Raw genomic sequence first — 14,166 nt, forward strand, 5'->3', positions numbered from 1 at the left:
TTCTCCGCAGGGTGTCTGGGCCCTCCCTTAAAGATAGGGTGAGAAGCTCAATCATCTGGGAGGGGCTCAGAGTAGAGCCGCTGCTCCTCCGCATCGAGAGGAGTCAGATGAGGTGGCTCGGGCATCTGATCAGGATGCATCCTGAACGCCTCCCTGGTGAGGTGGTCTGGGCACGTCCAACCGGGAGGAGGCCCCAGGGAAGACCCAGGACAAGCTGGAGGGACTATGTCTCCCGGCTGGCCTGGGAATGCCTTGGGATTCCCCCGGAAGAGATAGAAGAAGTGGCTGGAGAGAGGGAAGTCTGGGCATCTCTGCTCAAACTGCTGCCCCCGCGACCTGACCTCGGATAAGCGGAAGAGGATGGATGGATGGATGGATATAGTATATGAAAACAAATGTGAAAACTAATGACAGAATTGGATTATCCACAACAAAATCAAAAATATTAAGTAGACCACAAACCCAAATAAATAAAGAAAAGAATGTATAAAAAAATACAGAAAGACAGAACACAATCATAACACTTTTTATTTATTTATTTTTATTGTTGTACAACTTTGGCGAGCATCCACCTCAGCCAGGATGTGAAATGGGTCAAGTCTTAACTAAAGAAAAATGTTCTCGTTCCTAGTGATTACTGGGGCCACTGACTCAGGGCAACATTAGTTTATTTCACAACAAGTTTTACTTTTTTTGAGTCATTTATTTCTTGAATTTTGTCCTCTACAGCAAATATTTAACCAGTGGTAAGCCACATCCAGATCATAGCACCAGTTTCTTTTTGACAAAGCTGTTGCTTCATTGCTGCAAGCATGGTCATCTGTGATGGGGTGAATTCTGATAGCAATGATTGGGTTTGCAAACTGAACTTGTCTCCGTGGCAATGAAGTTTCTTAACATCATAGATCTGTGTCAGTCGTACATTCAAACACTTTGGAAAAGAATTGATCTTTTGAGGTATTACATGTTGTCGCAGGTGGCTGGGGGGGCGACCCGGCCGGGACGCCCCGAAGGACCAGAAGAGGGCTTACGCCTTCCCCAGATCACATGGGGGTGACCGCCCTGGCGGCTATGGGGACCATGGGTACAGAGCATGGAAGCTCATCCCTGTAGGGGCCCGTGGTCACCGCCAAGGGGTGCCCAAATGCCTTGGGAGCCCTGGACCTCAGCACTTCTGCCACACTCGGAAGTGCTGGGGGGAAGAGGATCGGGGAGACACCCAGAGTGCTTCCGGGTATGCAGCCGGCACTTCCGCCACACTGGGGAGATTGCCGGGAAGCACCTGGAGCACATCCAGGTGATTATAAAAGGGGCCGCTTCCCTTCATTCGGGGCTGGAGTCGGGAGGATGAAGGACGAGGTCTGGGAGGAGGCGAGGAGGCGACCTGAAGAGAGAAGGCATTGTGTGTTGGCCAGGCCTTTGGGGACTTGGGTACTGAGGAGCACTGAACTGTAAATATGGAGCACCTTGTAAATAAACGTGTGTGGGGTGATTTAAACGTGTCTGCCTGTCTGTGTCCGGGTCATGTTCCACAATGTATAAGCTGTTTTTACATCAGTTAGATGGCACATAATAACCAAACAGTTTAAAATGAATCGTTTTTATATTTCTTACAGTAAAGGCAGAGTGTTAACTGCATATTCCCAAGGTATTTAAGTGTTTCCATCTAGAGACTTCCATTCAATAATGTACATACTATTATTTTAAGGCAACCCTAGACGTGCTCTGGTGTGTGCATGTATGAGTATGTGATAATGTCCTCTGAAGGACTAGTCTAGTATGGAACTAACAAAGAATTATTATTATTATTATTATTATTATTGCTGTCTAGCATGGAACTTGATATCTTGCATGTGTTGGTGGTGACATAAGCTCTACTGAAGTGACATAATACAGTATGTAGGTTTATTTTTTATAGTAATTATAACAAAGACATTCATACTCAAAAGCAGAAAGCTTAGGATAAGTGTAACAGTGTTGTTAAATTAAAGAAAATGTAATAACATCTTTATGAAACAAAAACCATTTAATACAAAGAGTAAATAATGTGCCAATGTTCAAAAAACTGTTAAGTAATATCAAACTCTAAGTAAATATACAATAATGAGTCAATATGCTTACAGGATGAAGAGATGGGTCCATTTTTGAAGGGTGTATTTCTGAACATTTTATTTGGTTTATATTAAGGTTCTTTTTGTAAAGGCCCTGTTGTCATTTTTTTAGATTTGGTTCTGTTTTCTGTATATGTACCGATTTGTTCCAGTACAGGTATAAAGGAGGTAAAAGCTAACGGTACAACAATAGGCACCATGCAACAAGTGTACAGGGCACACACTCACTTATCAGAAGCCAGTCTAGAATTACCCTAATGGTGTCTGTCTTTAGAATTTGGGAGGAAAACTGTGTAAACCCATGAGAACATGCATTGCCAACTCCACACAGACAGTTAATGCAATTAAAACACATTTTATACATAACCATCTATAATGAGGACTGTTATATTATTCATTATTATTAAATAGCAACAAACACCTTTAGGAAATTGAAATCTACTTCTCCATGACACCTATTCAGGGATCAAGAAAGAGCAGGAGCTGGGTGAGTGCAGAATATTGATCCATCCACCACTACAGACCACCAAATTTCACAACAGAGCACTCACCTGGCATACATATTCAAGATTAAAAGAGCAGCAAGATCAATCTCAGCACCAGGACAGAGTGATGTCCCTTATAAGGTGTATAGGAGGTTGACTGCTACAACAACTGTGAAAGATCCTCTGCACTATCTAGAAAAGGGGGCAAAGTAAACAGGCAATGGAGATTTGCATAAGGTGTTCATCTCACTGCTGAGAATGGAGGGAAAGATATTTTTCAGTCTACTTACCTGGCATCTTACTGAGTTTCTCCTCAGAAATGGTTATGTCGACACAACTGTGAAGAAAGGGTGGGTCCCCACATTCCTGGTTGCTTGGAGCATACAGGATAGATCCTACAAATGCAGCATAATCAATGCTCCATAAGGTAGTTGGGATCACCCTGTCATGCCAGTAACATTATGAAATTCATCCTGGGTTTCCTCAGGCTGAGAGTATCCTCAGGAATATTGTCATCTTCATGGCAACACGTGGAGCACAGGATTATTACAGGATATACTGTCTCGGTTGTCCTCTTCTCCCTAGTAATGAAAATGGTGACAAAGTCAGCTGAGACAGAGTGCAAGAAACCTATGAAAATTTAGGATCTGACAACAATTGATCAGAGCAATAATGAGTAACCTGAACTGTGAGCAACAATTAATAATGAGCTGGAGTGGCTCATTGTGTGGATAAGGATGACTTTCAAGCCCAAGATGTCTAGGTCCTTTGTGCTAATCAGTGCTGGTTCACAGTGAGAGGGACCTCCATGCCAAGTCTGATGGAGAAGTATTTAACAGCCCACTAAAGGATACAGTTTCAGTCAGAACCTCTATGGAGGAACTCCAGCGGTGGTTGACCGCAGTAGGCAAGTCAGAGCTCCCGGGCAATTTTAAAGATTGGGTTTATCAGCAAGGGATCCTTCCACATATGTTGTGGCCATTGCTTGTAAATGAGTTCTCAATATCTGCTATGGAATGACTGGAAAAGAAGGTTAACCATTACCTGCAGAGATGGTTGAGACTCCCAAGATCACTTGGCAGCACAGCTCTGTACACGAAGAAAAACAGGTTGAATCTCCCTTAGTTCCATCATGGAGGAAATCACAGTCACCCATGCAAGGGAAGTACTGCAAAACAGAGAGTCCAGTGACCCAAATGTCTCTCAAGCCAGCATTGAGGCAAAAAACAGCTACGAAGTGGAAGGCTAAGGATAGGCAGAGGCAAGACTGTACCACAGTGTATTGGTAGGCATGGTGACCATCGGACAAGCAAGACTGGGGTTGCCCCCCAAACTCCAATATAAGAAAGTCCAGGGGAAAGAGAGGCAGCACATAGTTCAGTAGTTCAACAGGACATAAGATCGGAAATGAAGGGGAAGTCCATGTCAGCAAGGCAGCTGGAATGTGACAGCAGCGAGCATGGACAAGGTGGGACCAGACAGTAAGGAGTAATATCAAATAGAATGAACCTATGGCGTGCAGAACCCCAGCACTTTAAGCTCTTAATTCAATTGGCCTACAATGCTTTACCCAGTCCCACAAACCTACACCTCTGGGGGAAGGCAGAGACACCCCCTTTCAATTTGTGCAAAGAAATGGGAACCCTTGAGCACATTGTTACCGGCTGCCCTATCACTGGCATCATGACCAGGTACTGAAACCAATGGCAGAGACTATTTGCATAGCTACTGTATCTCCCTATGTAAGAACTGCCTGGCAACAAGAGTTGTATAGGCAGGGGAGAGGCCTCAAACTCTAAGTTAAGCTTGAACAGATATCCTCAGCACAGCTAAAGATGGGCAGATGAGTGCCAACCTAGACAGGAAACTCATGTCCCTGGTTCACATAGTCACAACCTTGTTACAGCCAGACATAGTACTGCTTGTTGAGTCAGTTAGACAGGTGGTTATGCTAGAACTAATTGTGCCCTGGAAAGACAGGATTAATGAGGCGTATGATAGGAAGAGGGCCAAATACCAGGCTATCAAGCTAGGCAGTAGGGGATTTGCTGGCCAATCTCTCTGGAATGCCTTCATTCATTTGGGCAGCAAAGGAGCCCACCACAGAACAGTTATCAAGACAGCATCCAAGGCTGCAGAAAAGACTTCACGATGGCTCTGGATGAAGAGAAATGACCTGTAGCTTCCCACTCAAACATAGGCTGGGGTCTGGCCAGCCTCATCTGGGTCTCCTGGGTGAGAGTATCTGAAATTGTAAGATCTGAAAACCGCCGTCATCCCAGGAACATCACTGATGATGTGTCTAAAGACATCGTAAGATGTGTGGAATAATGTAAAGGTGTAGGGCGGATTAATATATCACTACCAACTATGAGTATGGATGGGCTTGGGTACTAAATGTGGCAGGCATGGGTGAGTTTGGTTTGAAATGTAGCACTTATGGGCAGGTTAAGTTTTGGTTTTCACCACCAGTGAACAGTTCTATAATAAAGGCATTACATTAAATACACAAATAGCCTTGTTTTGGAAACAATGTGCTAATTTGACAGTGATCTGCAAAATCCTGTAATCTTACCTAGTGATGTTTAGGAGTACATGATGCAGATTAAAGATTTTCAATATTTCCAATTCCAGCATCATCTGACTATCTTCTGTGATCTCTGGAGCGGATTTACAGCCTAATGTGAAATGATCAGGATGAGATCAGCACATCTACATCTGGAGTCATAGTGCTCCTCTGAAAACAACTTGTTTGTTCTTTGCATTTGAATGGGAGTAGCTGCTTGATATAGAGGAATTCATCTGGGATTAATAAATTAATTGAGGCATGGTTAGAAACTTTGTAGTTGTACCAACTGGTTGTTGTAAAGTGGGTGCTAAGTTCATGGAGAAAGGTTTCTATATACTGCTCAATCTATATTCCTGCTGTCACAAGCTCTGGATTGGTGAATGATATCAAGGGTACAAGTAGCCAAAATGAGCTGCCTGCTGCAATTACTCCAATTTTGAGGAGCTCATTGAGGTAGTTTGGGCATCTGGTGAGGATGCCTCCCAGGGCCTCTTGCAGGTGGTGTACTAGGAACCAAGGTTATTATAGTTAATGAAAACTAAAATCAAAACTGAAACTATTATTAAAAAAACATTTTCGTAAACTGAAATAAAATAATCAACAAAACCGAAATGAAAAACTAAAACTAAACGAAACTATTAAAGTAGCTGGAAAGGCTAACTGAAATAAAATAATAATTTACTAAAATATTTTTAGTTTTCGTTTTTGAATGAATATTCTTGCCGTTAGTCTTTAACCCTTGTAAGTTTTCCCTAAAACAGAAAGTCATACACCACAAGCTGCCCGCATACACTCATCCAGTGAACGGCGGCTGGTGACGGAGGGCGGGTGTTCACACAGCATTTGCGGTGACAGAGCAAGCTGAGTGCAGGTGCGTAAAGTGTGAGAAATAGAAAGCGATTTGCGTGCCGCCTTTCTTTGTGCTTGTTGTATATCAAGATGTAATTCAGACAGCTGACATCAGAATATGCTGGTCAACAAAACGTTTACGATATGGACAGAAAAATCACGAGTGAGTAATGCTTCAGTTTATTTCTCAGGTGTCTGCTTGTTGTTGACATTAATTCACCTGCCACTTCACACAGGAGAAATCGTTTACTTTCTCATATACGAAGTATAGAGAAAGTATAGTAATCATGAAAAAATCCGACCTCGATATTTTGATTAATCTTGACGTATAAACTAACCAGTGTCCAACAATACTGTTTTTTGGAATTGTGTGTGTACACGCGCGCGTCTATGTATGTATCTGTGTGTTTGTGTTAACACGATAACTCAAAAACGCAAGTATATAGATGGATGAAATTTGGCATGTGGTTGTTACACCACAATTATAGATCTAAATTAACTTTTGGGCCAAATCCATCACCCGGAACACATACTCGATTTTTTTTTTTATTTATACAGCTGCAGAGTCTGATTTATTCAACTTTACTTTTAGAATAATTGTTCAATATATTATTAATTTAATTTGTGTTGATGGTTCCTTAATGTACATAATACAAAAATAATAATCATTGTCTTGAAGTTTAATCCTCAAATATCCATCCCTATATCTGAGTATACAAGAAAGTTGAGGGGAGAGCACTCCCAGGTTTGGAAAATAAAACAGCACTGATCGAGAGACTGACTAGATCATCATACAAGATCAGCATATTGTTGCTGACCAATCACCTTTGCTTTAAAAACATCATTTAACAACGAAGCGATACAAACAAAGGTAGAGAGTCTGACAAGTGATGAAAAACTAAACATACTAATGGGTTTTTGTATTTATTCCATATTTATTCATTTATCTTTTTTAGTTCATATTCACAACTCAAAATACCTGATATTGTGAAAGTAATCCATTAGCAGAATTATATTTTAAAATATTTGTCTCCCTTTTTTCAATGTTTTTCTCTCTCTCTCTCAAAATAGATAGTTGTTTATCTTTTTGTTCTTAAAATCGGCCTTATCATACATATTGCATACCAGGGATTTTTCCTGCCTTGCATCCAAAACTGCTGCGGTAGGCTCCAGATTTCCTGCAATCCTGCTCTGGGTAAACAGGTTTAGATAATGTATATGTTGTTCTTAATCTCAGACGCTGTCTCTGTTGTTTTATGCCTGTCCATACTCCTATTACCTGCTCTTGCTCTGCTCATTAATGGTTTACTGTCCTTTATGGTGGTCTATTTAAGACTCATTGCCCCAAACCTTAATAATAATAACTCATTACATTTATATAGCGCTTTTCTCACTACTCAAAGCGCTATCCACACAGGGAGGAACCGGGAAGCGAACCCACAATCTTCCACAGTCTCCTTACTGCAAAGCAGCAGCACTACCACTGTGCCACCTGTGAGGACCTTGACACTACATGCTTGTTGTTCTTTGTTTCCCTCAATACAGCTAGGTGGGGTCTGCACACTCATTCAAGTCTAAGAGCCCTGTTCTTCCTAAGCCCCTGTGAATTTCATGAGAAAATATTTTAAAAATTATAAAATTGTGTAAAATTGTTCATATTCAGTGTCTAGTTTTGATTATGCTTGTTTTTATCAGACAAAAACAAAACCAGATAATAAACCATGTAGTGTAGTAAGCTTCCACTAACATTAAACTCATATCCAAATCTGTTAAGTGTACAGTTCTGTCTGATTGTGACACAAAACTAACTCTGTAGGCACTCCATGCCATAATTACTAAAACTAAAACTGAAACTAATATATATAAAAATAAAATAGAAATGTCTTTGTGAAATAAGAACTAAACTAAAACTAAAAATACACGATGAAGGAAAACTAAAACTAACATGAATTTTCAAGTAAGGTCAGAAAAAATATAGAAATAAAAACTAATATAAAAAGGCAAAACTATAATAACCATGCTAGGAACATTGCTGTGAGATGAGACAAAAAGGCAGGCCCAAAGCACATTTTATGGCTTGCATACAGTATTTAGATGTTCTTGGATCATCTAGAGAATTTTGTTTAAAGAGAAGGAGTTGACTTGATGTTGCCTCCACAACCCTCATCAGAAAATGTGGATGGAGAATGTGTCAGTGAGTGTTTGCTAATCACTTATGCTTTGTAGTCCTACTAACACTGCTTGATAGATTTGTTTTAAATAATATTAAGGCTATGATTTTTTTAAGTTCAAGACATTTTTTAATATCCAATTTTCTGAAATCTCCAATCTATTATTTCTTCTTAAGAGTAAGAATAGGAAACTCCCATATGCTTCTCTCAGCCCTGCAGCAGTCACTTTCATTTGAGAACTGCTACCACATTTTAATAGGTTTTAGTTTCTAGCACACAATAACTTTCTAAGTAGAGCTCTTACTTCCAGTGAACTTATATTAAAGTTTTATTTAAAAAGAACTAGTTCATTAGCAGAAAATCCTTGGGGGACTCACATTAATAAAATGTTATAGCTTTTTATAGTTCACTGCTGCTACACAGCACAATAATTTGATTTCTACAAAGCTATACAAAATAGACCTGGTTTATAAAATTTACATTATAGTTAATTTATCAATGACCAGCATAAATATTTTAATAAACAACATTGGAAAGCACAAAATCACATTGAAGGAAATAATATCAAAAGCAATTCTGTACTTTAACATAGTATTTGAGTAAACAGGGAAAATCACCCACAACACAATGAAACCAAAATAATTAGTGCCGTAACAGTATTTTCTCAATGTACACAGAACATACACTATCCTACATACGAATGCTTTACAAAAGATGGGGAAATTGAAAAAAATCACATGTGGGATAGTTAACCATTTCTGAAGCATAAGAAAATAACATGATTAACTCTTGATTCCCCTTCATCTGTTCCTTTACATATTGCACCATCTACTTATAAACACAAACATCTACTTTCTCTCTGTGACCTCTTCTTTATTTATGAGTAGTTTAATTATATTAAACTAGGACTGGGTAAAAATATCGATTTTTCGATTAATTGTTATTTCTCGATTAAATTAATTTATATTGATTCTTAAAGTTTCATGATCGATCTTATGAATCTCTGTCCTGATTAATTACTATATGTAGATTTTTGATTATCTTTGTTTTTGGTGTCCATTCCAGTAGATGGCAATAATACATGGTAAGGTTTTCTATGGAAAAAGCAGTTTAGCATCTTGCACAAAATGGTGTGTCCTCTTTCATTGAAATCAGCATCTCAGACACTTAAGTTGGATATGTGGACTTACTACTAATTCAAATGGTGTGGTGGTAAAGAGCTGTGCAACTCGCACATTAATTATTGTTGTAACACAACAAATTTGAGAAATCATTCACCTCAACATCACCCATAAATGTAATCTCAGTCGACATTTAAACTAGTAGAGCCTAAACAATCTACACTGGAGATGCGGGTAGCTCCAAACTTTCATTTAATTTGCCTTGGGCTCAAAAAAATAACATTATCTATACCAGGTTTTATCTGTAAATATCTGAGACCCTACACCATTATTGAAAACGAAAGCTTTCGACAATGATACTGGTTTTTGAACTGCAGTATGCTATACCAACCAGAAAGCATTTGAGTGAAGTTGTTGTATCAAGGCTCTATAGAGATCTTAAGCAAAGCATCGCCATGTCTCTCAGGTCAGTGGAGATAGTAGCCCTAACCTGTGACAGCTGAACATCCAGGGCAGCAAATTTCTACGTGACAATCACACATTACAAATGGGAGTAATCAGTGAGACTGTGTTGATTCATACTTTGAAATAGCATTATTTGAATTCGGGTTTCCTCACACTTGGCCTCCTTTCATCAATTTCTCATCTCCACAGTTTTCATGATTTCATTGGCTTTTTTGTGTATATGAATGTTTGTTTGTTGTTTTGTAAATTATACATGTTTTCTGGTTAAGACAAGGGGAGGGCAATTGAGGTCGAGGCGTTTCTTTTTTTTTCCTTTTCTCTAACACTATATATATTTTCACCTGTATTGGGTTCAAGGAATTCAAATTTCTCTGTATTATATTTCATATTTTTCCAATATAGTCATTTTTTTTAATAAACTGAACCTTTTATCCGTGCCCAACTTGTTTGTTTTTACCATCAACTGGAGAGCTTAAGTAAGTAAGTTAGTAAGGAGTAAGCTAGTAAGGAATGAAGGAGTAAGTACGGTTTGATATGGCAGAGCCTGGACTTTGCTGTAGCTCAGCTAGAGTGTGTAATTTGCCACCTCTGAGTGTGAGCACTGTTGTTACAACCTTACATATTTTCAAATTGTTATGGTAGTGGAATGAGCAATAATATTTTTCTTTTGAGTAGGGTCAGTAAATAAGACACAGTTGAAGGCAAAGGCTTGAAACCAAAAGATCAAAAAATCAAGCATCAGAACAGAAATATGAGCCAAAATGATTGAAAGATAGGAAGCAATGGGTCAGCACCAAAAAGACCATAGAGAATTCAGTGTTAGACTTAACTGCTGTATGTTCAATAACTCAGATGAGGAAGTGTTCAAAAAGATGACCTTTTAATCAGTCACATTGTAAACAGGAGGCCATAACCTTCAAGGATCTGTCCCTAACAACACAGGTACTGACCTAACAATGGGAGAGACAAATAGAGCCGAAAATAACCAAAGGAGCAACATTAATGCAAAATATTGCAGAAAACGTAAGCAATGAATCATTAAACTAACTTTAGAATTAGATTGCACACCTTGAAACTTCCCCAAAATGTGTTTAGTAAAGTACCTTTAAATACCCACACACCCTTAAAATATTTTAGACAACATAATCTCTGACACAAATGTATTAGTCCTCTAAAATGGTTGAAGAAACTTCGATTGTTCTTTGTTTGTCTGTTGCCTGAGAGGCTGATGAACTTCTGGCCATCAAATACTGTATCTTGTTCTCTATTGTGCCTGAGCAGTCTGCTGCCACCTCCACATCCCCTTTCTTTGTTTTGTTAGTCTTTTCTGTCATACTGTCACTCCCCAAAAAGCTATGGTAATTATCATGTTTTGTGATGCAGCACATTGCAAGGAAAACTTGGTGAATTTGTGATTCTGGACTTGGCACTTTCCTCAGATTACTGTTCTAAATTCCTATACTTCCTGTGGTCGAGCGTTGGTCTCTATAGACACACATGTTGTCAGAAACTTTGTTATTGCTGTTCTCCATGAATACGTGACATTAAAAATTCATTTTGCTCATCACTATAAACTACACTATATAAGTAACATATTAAAAATATAATCATAAAATGCAGAATAAAGGGAAATGAAATCATGCTTTTATCAACAACAGAATCTACTATTGCAATCAGCACAAAATTGGACTTATTCATACAAATCACTCGATTTGTTACTTTCAGTCAAAATGCCACTGCCCTACTCGTGTTCTTATGTCACTACACTAACTTCCTGTTTAATTTAACCCTAATTTTATAACCTTGAACCAGAGTTGTTTTCACTCTTGCAATCAGTGCATTCGGGATAGACTGAACCTATACTGGAGAACTTTAAATGTGTAAATAAATAATTGCAAATTAGTCAGAGTCCGGCTGCAGGAGAGTTGCAATTAGAACATTAGAACAATCTACATGAGAACAGGCCACTCAACCCAACAAAGCTTGCCAGTCCTATCCCCTTTGTTCCTCCAAAATAACATCAGTTTTGAAGGTCCCTAAAGTTCTACTCTCCACCACATTACTTAGTAACATATTCCATGTATCTATGGTTCTCTGTGTGAAGAATCATCTCCTAATGTTTGTGTAAAATTTACTCATAACAAATTTTCTACTGTGCCCCTGTTTTCTTGACAAACTTATTTTAAAGAAACAGTCTCAATCCTTTCATAATTTCAAACACTTCAGTCACGTCTCCTCTTAATCTCCTTTTGATTAAACTGAAAGGCTCAGCTAATTTAATCTTTCCTTATAACTCATCCCCTTGCAGTCCTGTAATCAGCCTAGTCTCTCTTTTATGAACTTTTTCTAGAGTTGCTATGTCTTTTTTATAAATTGAAGACCAAAACTGTATACAGTACTCCGGGTGAGGCCTTAACAATGCCTTATAAAGCTTGAATATAAGCTCCTTGGACTTGTACTCCACACATCATGCTATATAAGCATTCTGTTGGCCTTCTTAATGATTTTTGAACATTGTTTGGAAGTTGATATGGATGAGTGAACTATGACTCTTAAATCCTTCTCATAACATTCGATTTTCAGACCTCCCATTGTGTATTCAAATTTTTACTTCCAGTGTGTAATACTTTACATTTACTTTCATTAAATTTCTTCTGCCACCAATCTACCCAAGCCTGTATACAGCTGAACTCCCTTTGTAATGGTTCAATGGATTCTAGATTATTTGCCAATCTACCTGTCTTGTTATTAATCTGCAAACTTGATCAGCTTGTTATTTATATTTCCATTCAAATTATTTAAATATATTAAAATAGCAGCGGACCTAGCACTGACCCTTGTGGAACACCATTCTTAACATCACCCAAGTTTGAGAAGATTCCTTGCACCTTAACGTTCTGCTTACTGTGTCTGAGTCAATTCTGCACCCTGAACTCCCACTTCTTTTAATTTGATGCCCAACCTCTCATGTGGCACCTTATCAAATGCTTTCTGAAATACAAGATAAATAATATCATATGCACCACTTTGATCATCTCCCCTTGTTGCTTCCTCATAGAATTCCAGCATGTTAGTGAAACACAACCTCCTTTCTTTGAACCCATTCAGACTGGTCAGTAAAACTCCTGATCTTGCCATATGTTGCTCAATTTTGTTTAATAATTCCTTCCATTAATTTATCCGTAATGCACATTACGCTTACTGGCCTATAGTTGTTTGAATCTGCCTGATCACCATTTTTATATAACGAGATAATATTTGCCATTTTCTTGACCTTTAGAATGTTCCCAGTGTGCTGTGACTTTCAAAAATCTGTGCCAAGGGTTTCTATATGTACAATGTAGTTATTAATAAAAAAATATTTGTACATCATTTGCATTCATTTCTCTTATGGCACATTACTATACCAGGTTCAGTCAATCTACTTTAAATATATTTGCTTTCATAACTTTTTCACGTTTTTAAAAACGATGGTAATTTTCAGGAAAGGGTCTGATTGCAGGGGATTACTTGTTTGTAATGGTTTATCGTGTTTGTTAATTTTCAAGTGAGGATGGGTACAATATCATTGTGAAGAGCCTTGGACGATATGTTTACATTTCATACACTGCCTAACATTAACCAAAGACGTGGACTGGTATTGATTAAACTCTGGTCATCAATAAACAAAGTATTAGCTAATTATGTTTGCTCCTGAGCTCTTAATGATTGAATATGCCACATATGGTAAATAATTGCAGATAAAATAATAAAATACAATTTTAATTCCCTTCTTTCCTAAACAGAATCACAGAAAGCAGAAACCAATGCCAAAAACGACAACTTTACTTTTGAGATACACTGAAATTCCTTGTGTGCTCTTTTTTTCCCCTGTACTGTAAGTTAATTAGTTTACACTGAATGATTGGAAATCAACTCCAGGCTTAATTAACCAACTTGTTTATATGTTTATTTATTCAGAAGTTCCTGCCGTGTGAGAGTATCTTTTTAATGCTAAAAAAAAAGCAAAAATCTTTTTAACCATTTACATCAAAATGACTTATATTTTCTTTAAATTTGTGGATTTGTGGCTCATTACTTATTGGATAGCTGTCCAAAGATAAAGCTTAAAAGGAGTTAAAAACAGAGCGGGTCTCATTACAAGTCTTAATATGTGATCTAGGGTAAGTGCCTCCTGCTGTTGCTTTTCCTTGTGCATTTTAGTTTGAATGTTTCTCCCACAGCCATTACACTTCTGTCACATAACTTTTAAACAAGAGCATCCATATGTTTTTAATGAATTCCTCTAACTTAAAACATACAGAAAAATATACTGAGATTTTAATGTAATGATAAATTTACTGATTTAGTAAAACATACAAAACAATGAAAAACAGAATGAATAATATTTTAATA

This window comes from Erpetoichthys calabaricus, chromosome 7 (genome assembly GCF_900747795.2).
Source record: "Erpetoichthys calabaricus chromosome 7, fErpCal1.3, whole genome shotgun sequence".
Classification (NCBI taxonomy): Eukaryota; Metazoa; Chordata; class Cladistia; order Polypteriformes; family Polypteridae; genus Erpetoichthys; species Erpetoichthys calabaricus.